General features: G+C 32.1%; 4 non-coding genes across 4 annotated transcripts; 3 read left to right on the top strand and 1 right to left on the bottom strand.

The window, feature by feature from the left end:
* Positions 1-5,209: 5,209 nt before the first annotated feature.
* On the top strand, positions 5,210-5,281 carry TRNAD-GUC (transfer RNA aspartic acid (anticodon GUC)). Its single transcript has one exon. It is a non-coding gene; the product is annotated as a tRNA-Asp (tRNA).
* Positions 5,282-5,560: 279 nt separating this feature from the next.
* TRNAD-GUC (transfer RNA aspartic acid (anticodon GUC)) lies at positions 5,561-5,632 on the top strand. Its single transcript has one exon. It is a non-coding gene; the product is annotated as a tRNA-Asp (tRNA).
* Positions 5,633-5,896: 264 nt separating this feature from the next.
* On the bottom strand, positions 5,897-5,968 carry TRNAD-GUC (transfer RNA aspartic acid (anticodon GUC)). Its single transcript has one exon. It is a non-coding gene; the product is annotated as a tRNA-Asp (tRNA).
* Positions 5,969-6,229: 261 nt separating this feature from the next.
* TRNAD-GUC (transfer RNA aspartic acid (anticodon GUC)) lies at positions 6,230-6,301 on the top strand. The gene has a single exon. It is a non-coding gene; the product is annotated as a tRNA-Asp (tRNA).
* The last annotated feature ends 3,851 nt before the right edge of the window (positions 6,302-10,152 follow it).

Genomic DNA, 10,152 nt, shown 5'->3' on the forward strand with positions numbered 1-10,152 from the left:
CTTGAGCTGCCAGCGATCGATGCAAACTGAGCCCACGAAACGAGAACCACAGCCACTGCACAGCCGCAATTCAACTGAATTTAGTATGTGAAACCAAAGTCATATTTGTGATTAATACTAAATGAATATATATTTAGAGCTATGAGTTGACTTTATACATATATTGAAGAAATCCATAATTCTGTTTTAACGCAGACAAATCTATAATAATAATCTATTAAAGATTTCTATTAAAAATTTAAATGGATGATATCTAAAATGTGTTTATCTAGATTGTATTTATAGAGATTGTTTTAGAATATTTATTCATTTTGTATACAAGGTATTTATATGAAAACTCAGGGTATTGCAGAGTCTGTCATTTCATTATTTAATATTTGATTGTTGGAAAAACTTAAACATTAATCATAGAATTGGAATCAAATATTTAAATAAATCATCTTTTGCACTTTATAATGCCAAAGAAGCTTTGGGAAGTCTGCAATACGAACTATGTATGTAACTAACATCCGAAATGGAAAACTTAGCAAATTATCGCTGCTATTGATCATATAGATATTCAATACATAAATACAAAAACAGAACTTCTAAAAAAAAATCAAACAAGCAAAAAAACACAGCTCTTAGTAAAATTTTGTCTGCTCAGAAACCAACTGAGAGAAGCTTAAGAACTTATTCAAAATCCATTTTATGTTTGTTTTCTTCAGCGGCTTAAGTTTTCTCTTGTGATACTATCTACACATACACACACACAGACATCTATAGCTAGCTGTACTTGTAATGGCATCTGTCTACATATTCTCTAGATTTTTTTTTTTGCTTGCTAACTAAACCCACACGACTTAGACTTAAAACTTTGTGACAACATCAGCTAGGCAAAAGATGGGCAAAAATAAGAGGAAGAAGAATGTCAAGAATTTACTCAGTCAAAAAAGCGTCAATAAAACGCAGTTACTCCTAATGGAAAATCTGAGCAGAAGTTTTTAGCTAAACTTTTTGCTACTTTTCCATGCACTTGCAATGCTAACGACGTTGAATTCGAACTTTTTGGGCTCTGGACACAGATTTGCAAGTTTATGAAATAAATACTAAAAAAAGGAAGAAGAAATAAATAAAGGGATTTAGATTTTTGAATGACAATTTGACTTGTTTTGCGGGCGCTTGAAGTATTTACAGTTATAATTTAAATCCAAGTTGATTGTGATTGAATTGAGTTTTTTTTTATTAAGTTAAAAATGTATTTATATGAATTTCATATTCTTTATGAATATATGTATTTATACAAATAAATATTTTCATAAATTTATAAACGTATTTTATATAAATATATTTTATAATTATATAAATTATATAAATACAAAAAATGAAATATTTACATATGTGCATTTATTAAAATAAAAAATAAATATATACAAAAGTAATTAAATTAAAATATTAATTTAAATATATATTTATATTTCAACAAAAATATATAGAAAAACAGAAAATAATATAAATATATTTCTTATTTATTTTTTATTATATTTAAAAATATTTGTATTTATTTGAATCTATCAAAAACATATTTTTGTTTGTTAATTAAAATAAAATAAATATGTATATCTTTTATATATTTAATATTTACTCAAATAACATTTTTAAACATTATTCCCCATATATATGTATTCTCTATTCCATAGACCTTCGCTTGTTAGTCCAATAACAAGGTTCGGCCGTAACTTTATCAGCCATTCACATAAATCCATAAATGTTCCCTGCTATATTGTATATTGATGGGAAACTGAGTGTATTGCAACTACTATTCCCGCAGGTAATACGCATGCATGCATAATATTTCAAGCAATCATAGCAGAGGGGGCAAAACTCAGTAGCAAGCGGCGTATAAGTAATTGGCAACAATTGGCTGCCAAAAGTTGACTTGTCGAAGCCATCAAATGGCAACAGCATGAAATAGTCGCAATTCATAAAAATAAATAATAAATATATGTATGTACATATATGTATGTGTATATATGATATGGGCAATAGAGCAGCAGCTGGCTATGAGCGCTGTTTGATGGAACTGTTAAAGATTTTATGCAGCTGAAGCCAGAGATAACGCAGTGAATCAAATAAATTAATCGGATCAAAAAAGTGGAATAAGTATATATGTATATGAATAAATGTATATATGAATAAGTAGAAAGATTATGTGATAGACAAATACACATACCCCAATTCAAAGATAAACAGAGAGAAATGGATGATTTCGAGGTCAGATGAGTTTTATAGCATAAAAATAACAATAGAAAATATAATTAAAACAAGTAAGAAAGCTCTAGTCGAGACTGCTCGACTACGAGATCCCCTGAACCCTACAAGGAACTGATATTTCAATAATAATTAGCACACACACGCGCACACACACACACACACACACACGCATACAAACAACACACACGCACACACATACACATACAAACAAACACACGCACACACACACGCATATATAGGCGATTGCGCTTGGGTTGCGCTGCAGTGTTGGCAATAAATGAAAACTTATTTGTTGAATAATTTAATTTCTAGACGTACGATCGTAATGAAACTTTCAGAACATAATTATAATGTTTAAATGTATGTGTATACCGAAGGACAAGTCTATAGTATTTGATATACGACTTTTACAAAGATGAGGGTGAGGGGGTGGATTTAGGAGTGGGGGGTAAATTTTAACAAAAACCGAAATTGTATAAAATTCATCTTAATATACATTTTAAATTTGGAGACTCTATCTTGAAAGATGTAGGAGATATAATTTTTAAACTGATCTTCGATAAGGTTTTTTATCGATAAAAAAGTATCGGAATGAGTTATCGTTTTTTAGTGATAAACTCGATATGCGCGTGATATATACGGACATTTTAAAAAAAAGTTGAAGTCTCTAGCTTTTATATCTTCTGAAATCGACGCGTTCATACATACGGACGGACGGACGGACGGACGGACGGACGGACGGACGGACAGACAGACGGACAGGGCTAAATCAACTCAGCTCGTCGCCCTGATCAAGAATATATATACTTTGTGGGGTCTGCCACGCCTCCTTCTGCCTGTTACATACTTTTAACAAAACCATTATACCCTGATTTCCCATTTTCAATGGGTTCAGGGTATAAAAAAAAAATTATTTGTTATTTTTGCGTAACTCAATAATGGGTAAGTTTTTGATGATTTTTTGTTTTTAATTTATTTATTTAATTATTATTATTTTTTTTTTTTAATTTAGAAGATGTTTACAAAACTAGAGTCAACTAAAACTATAGTTAAATAGCCTACAAAAAGTGCAGAAAATTATTAAAATAGTATCACCAACCGGATGGGGCTACAATAAAAAATAAATTAATTAATCAAATTAAACTTTACAAACTAATATAAAATAAATTTAATTTAATATATATTTCAGTTACTCAAAGCGTAACTTTTGAGCCTGGCAAAAATCAAATGAAATTATTAACCAAGTCTCGTCGGAGTGCAGCCTGTGCCACAATTCAAATTACTTTTGGGTCATAGCGATAAATGCTTATAATGTCATATGCTGGCAACAGTAAATAGAAACAACAACAATAGCAGCATGCAACAACAGAATGCTGCATGTGATATAAACTTTGTTATGCGGGCTTCTGTTCCAAAGAGGCGAAGGAACTGCTGCAGACGCGACCTCCGTCCTGCAGCTACAAAGTATCCCAATTTGCATCCTAATGAATGGTGTGAAGCTGTTTGGGCTTGTGCTCCCATGTATATGTGGGTCTCCGTGTGTGTGTGTGTGTGTGTGTGTGTGTATGTGTGTGAGACTAGGACAAATTCTCAACAAATTGCAGAGGGAAAAATTCAAATGGTTGAAGCTAAAATGGCATCACAAATTAGTTGCATTAATTGCATTCAGAACTTTGGGTGGTTTCTCTATCGTTAACAAGGAGCAAATAGCTGAGATGTTTCAGTGCAGCCAAAGACGATTAATGATTGACGAGTATATACCCTAGGCAATAAGTATTTAAGAAATAGTGAAGAATTAGATCTAAAGTCTTTCTGTTTCATTGAAAACTCAACATCACGTTCAAGAAACTCTGCAACAATTCTCTACGCCCTACAGGGTATATTAGGTTTATCATTCAGTTTTCGGAATTGGTTGCATTTACTGACAGTTGACCACATCTAGTAGCTGACTAGTTAGCTCGCTTGGTCTGACGTTTTACTTTTAGCAGAGTCGGTAGACAGTCAGACGAGCTAATTGAATTTGGCTGGGAAGGACAACAAATATGTACGTACATATAAATAGTAGATATGTATCTATGTATGCCTATTTAGAATCAATTCATCTAGGTGCAACAACCAGTGGCTTTGGCGAAGGACAATGGCTTACGGCCTACTGCTTGCCTGCCAAAACTTGCCTTATAGAGGCACTTGTTCATCAAGCCGCCTGCTCACTGCTCGCTCATTCACTTTGGCCTCCATGCTGCACTTTCCGATGCATTCAGTTGAACACGTTGCATTTGCATTCTACTCGAAACGCAGTCAGGCGTTGCGCAAAGCAACTTTTAACCAAAGTCAAGGCAGCCGATACGATGCCTGACCAAAGTGGTCTAGCAGCCGTCACAGAACAGAGCAGAGTTCGATTTTAATGGGAGTAGGTGTTCATTGTTAAAGTTTTTGGCTCAACAGGAGCAAAGTCAATTGTTTGTGTTTGTTTGCAAGGTACTGTGCATAAATATTTCGCAATATTCTGCCCAATTTAAATGAAAAGCGACGGACGTAAGCAGGGTGCAGATGGATATTAACAAGTAAATGATGCGCAACAAATATATCTGCTAGCAGTCGATGACGCAAAACAACGAGAAACGAGGTGAATGAGAAGGTCAGTGTGTAGAAGTAATAAATATAATTAAATTAATTTAAGAATAAAAACACACATATAACACAATATCAAACTGATTTATTGTTAACATTTATATGGTAATGAATAACAAATTGACATGCCATTATGTAAAACTCTGCGTCACACTCCCTGAACACTCATAATTATTATATTATTCGAGCTTGATATTATTAAAAGGTGATAGCGATAATGCATTTATAATATATATGTATATTCTTTTACTTTGCAGTTTATCACTGCATAGCAATTCACATGAGCCTAACTTCATAATCAGTGTTTGACAGACAGCAAACAACATCCTCGATAGTATAGTGGTTAGTATCCCCGCCTGTCACGCGGGAGACCGGGGTTCAATTCCCCGTCGGGGAGAGATGTGAAATTTTTATTTTTAATTTAAAAATATTTTTTTAAATAGGTCAATAATAATATAAATCCAAAAAATCATGTTATACCTTGTAAATATGCCTTCAAATAAAGCTATCAATAAATTTTAATAATTTATATGTGTAGTACAAAATGTTAATTTAACTATATTTTATATGCTTCACTTTAAAATAGAGAATAAGATTGCTAATGAATTTAGATTTGAACTCAATGGTAACAATGTGCTCAACCTTATAAACAGCTTTTGTCAGACAGTGTACAACATCCTCGATAGTATAGTGGTTAGTATCCCCGCCTGTCACGCGGGAGACCGGGGTTCAATTCCCCGTCGGGGAGATCTGTTGAAGTAATTCATTTTTATTAATATTTTATTGTAGCTTAAAGTAAAATACATACTTTTCCACACTTATATGTAAATATTTCTGTATCTGAGAATATTGTGCTTCTTTTTAAATATTGTGACCTATTTAAAGACACATGTGTTAAAAATACAAATTTATATTTTTAATTTTTTGAGTTTGCAGAAGGAATATATGAATTTGTTATTACTTATTGAACGGGACGAAATTTAGAAATTAAAAAAAAAAAATTCTTACACATCTCCCCGACGGGGAATTGAACCCCGGTCTCCCGCGTGACAGGCGGGGATACTAACCACTATACTATCGAGGATGCTGACAGCTGCTTGCCAAATGTGCTATTTGTGATTCACTATAATGATAGTTAGTAAAACTTGTATCAAAACGATGAAGCAATCGTGTTCATCAATAAAATAAAAAAACATACATATTTTACTTTTAGATTTTTTCAGGCTGCAGTTTTATATTGAAGTAAACAAAAATTCGTTTTTTGATTAGGGTGGGTATGTTACAAATAAAATAGTTCTAATAAGATCATTCACAAAAATGAAAACTGGCGAGAACAAACACAACATCCTCGATAGTATAGTGGTTAGTATCCCCGCCTGTCACGCGGGAGACCGGGGTTCAATTCCCCGTCGGGGAGGACTGTAGATCATTTATTTTTATTTATTTAATTTTGTGCTATTGTGGAATGAGTCATTACTAATGACTAACTTATTTGATTATTATATATTTTATTCAGTGTTTTTTTTTTTTTTATTGACAAATTTTAGATATATAAATCCATATAGCCTTAATAAGCTTACCGCTGCGAAGTCACAACTTTTTGCTTGCTTTCAATATTAAATTAGAGCAAGAAGTCAAAAGAGCAGCAACAACAAACAAGAGTTTCTTAGAATTTATAAGTTTCTAGCCACGAAGTACACAAGTTGAATATATTCTTGGCTGCTCACTCGCCTTAACAATCTTGATGCGAAAATAGTAAATAGTCAGCGATGCAAGGGAATCAAGAAGTTATGGCAACTTAGTTAGTGTGCATGCTAATTAGTTGACACAAGTCAATTTAAACTACACAGCAGTAGCACGGAGTAGGCATGCCTGCACATGAAAGAAAAGTTTTGGGCAAAGCTAATGCACTTACTACAAAGATGATGCAAGGAACTGCAAATGATATTGGATAATTCTGCAATAAGTTTTCATATCCATATAGCTGAAATTGAAGAAAAATATGATATCACATATTGAGAAGTAATAAATAGTCCAGGCATACATGTGTTCCCAAAAACTCCCCTTGCTTACAAATAGATTGGCCTGGTTCGCATTTTGACCATCAATTAGTTGGTTAAAAGTTTCGCTGCTTTTGGCAACCCTTTCAATGCGGTTTCATTAGTGGCCAACTGAAATGGATCGAGAGCTGTGTAGCTGGTACTTTTATTTTTTTATTCAATCTTCGTTTTTAGCGGTTTTCTTTTAGCACTGCACTGGAAAAACTTGGCCGGTGCCAATTTTCTGTAGAAAAACTTTTCCGTCGCATTCTTCCTTTTGTTGCGTATAAATTGCTGTCAATTAGTTTAATTGTTTTTCTTGGTGTTTTTTGTTGCGTCTCCTTATGTTCTCTTCTCGATTTTGCTATTTTTCTGCTCTATTTGCTTGATTTCTTTTGATGACTATTATTGATAAGTTGTGCAATTGTTTTGCAACTGTTGTTAATTGCAATCAGCCCGAGACCAATAAATACCGACTGACCATGAGTTTTTAATCATCATTCATTCTTAATGTTTCGATTGCAAAGATGCAATCAACAATATTTGTATTGCACAAAAGAATTTTATTTGCAAATAAATATTTGTATAAAATGCTTTAAAATTGCGAGTAAATCGAATGTGAATTTGTTGCTCGAAACTCATGTGGAAATGCCATTTGAAAGCATTGTAGCAGCAATTATTTTTATTAATATTGATGATGTGCTCCGCACGGCGGCGTCTTGTGGAAGCTGTGCTCCGCAATATATCTTTGTCAACTCTGGCAAGCAGGAAAAAATAAATAGCTAAAGCAACTACTAATGATGCGACCACAAAGCTCTCCGCTAGACGTAGAGGTAGAGCAGACATAATGTCATCAAGACTGAGAAGATAAATTAATTATTAATTTACAAATACATATGCTTAAAAAATAATAATAATTTTAAGAAATTAAAAAAAATTGTCTAAAAAAGAATATATGTATATATAATCAAAATAATTTCATAGCTTTAACTTAAAAAAAAAAAAAAAAAAAAATAAATAAATTAAAAAAAAATAACTTTAAGGATAAATCATAAATTAAAAAAATAATTAAAAATTAATAATAATCAAAATAAAGAAATAAATTTACTGAAAGATCTGTATTTATTTTGCGATAAATGTATTTAAAGCAAATAAATTGATAAAAAAAAAACATAAATATTTGGTAAAAATTATAAATACCACAAATCGTTATAAAGTCATAAGCAAACAGAAAAAAAGCGAACATATTTCTGACTGTGAAATACTCTCTACGTAAATCCCCAGCTTAAAATTTGGTCCACGCTCTTGATGGGCTAAAGAGCCAGAGCAACCAACAGGACGTAAGCTCAAGTACTTAGTGACACACAATAATAGCATAAATCCTAATTAAATCCCAGCCAAAAAGATTTAAAGAATTTATGTGCTACCTTGAAATTTATTTTTTGTTTTCCTCCAGTGATATACTTATAGCAGATTATGCAACATTTTGTCTTTAGGCATATTATAAACAACTTTTTCCTTTGCGCTAGTCCTCCTAACGCTAATTAGAAAAGTTTTGTAAGTAACGCTTAGCTCAACTCTGACCAAGTTGATTGATGGAAAATATGAATAAGTTAACAAAATAAGAGGGAAGCAAATATGGATCAGGCAGCTGCAACAATTTCGAATCGCCTTGAGTTACATTAATTGGATTAATAATATGCCTTGACTGACTCCTGTGCATATAGAGTTTCCCATTTGCAAGTCGGATGCGAACACAATCTTTGGTTGTTTTACTAGTTTGAAGCAAACTATCCACTTAACATTTTCACTGGCTGCAATTTCCATTGTGCAATTGGGATATGTGTGGGAATACATGTTGTGTGAGTGTGTGTGTGTGTGTGAACTTTGTCCTGCCCTGCAGACATTTTCTTATTCCTGCCCTCTCTCTCTCTCGTTCGCTCTCTCATATTAACATAATATAACCCTCAACGAGGGCCTCGAGCTAGAGCGCAATAAAAGTAAATACAATGAAACTAAACACTGTCCACGTCGCGTCGTCCGTCCGTCCACGATAACTGTATAACTGCGCGAAATTCCACAGCTTGTGTGTTCATAAAAGGGGCATAAACGTTTTTATGGCCTTTGGCCCTACGTTTATTTGAGTATGTATGCATTCATATTACATACACACATATATACTTACGTATACACATAGTACAGAAAAAAATGTTTATCTGAATTAGAGCAGTGGGAAATGCTCAGAAATTATTGTGCATTAGACAAGCTTAAAAATATGTAAAAGAAATGCATATTTGATTCGGGCTGAGCGAACGCAAAAATATTTCAAGTGACTTTAACACCATATACATGTATATATGTATGTATGTATGTATGTTTTATATATATTTGAATTAAAATTCCTTAACAAGTACTCGAAATTTCAAAGTATTTTGCACATATCTATTAAATTTACAAGTACAAACATATAAAGTTTTCATTTAGAAAGGATAGTTTGCATAGCTGGTTACTAGATTCTAATTTTTTTTAAAATAATTTATTATGCGTTTAGTTATGATTTTATATTTATTTATTCTTTTTTCTTAATCTAAAATATTTATTTATAAAATATTTAATATCACATTTGGCTATATCTCAAATTAAGAAGTTAAACTGTGACAATGACAAAAATATTTGAATTATTATCCAAGAAAATTAATATTATAAAAAATCAATTAATTCTGTTTCGTACCGATGTACTATAGACATTGCTTTAATTATAAAAATAAAATATATTACTGTAAAGTGTTTGTTCAGCTTTCAGGGTATTTTGTAGTCAATCTGTTCCCTCTGGATTGCTTGGAGATACATTTCTTTTATTTTATAGGTATAATATGCACTTCATGTATTTCGTTTAGAAGAGTAGAACTTAGCTAAGAGTTTTATCCAACTGAAAAGTTCGCCTAAACGATAACGCACGACAGTTCCGTCAAATGCAGAACAAAGCCACAAAAAGTTGAATGCAAACTTTAGCATATGGAAGCCGCTCTGTGATTATGTCAATATAACTAAATGCAAGAAAATAAAGTTGCTTAAAATGTGAGCTATGTGTGTACATATATAAAATATATAATAGGTATGTATATTTAAATAGTAGAAATAAATATGATATATGTATGCTTAACATAGAATGTAAAATACATACAAAAACTGAAGTAAATAAGATTTATAGTTTAGATAAAATAATTTA

Source organism: Drosophila navojoa, chromosome 3 (genome assembly GCF_054131105.1).
Source record: "Drosophila navojoa isolate 15081-1374.11 chromosome 3, UAZ_NAV_1.0, whole genome shotgun sequence".
NCBI lineage: Eukaryota > Metazoa > Arthropoda > Insecta > Diptera > Drosophilidae > Drosophila > Drosophila navojoa.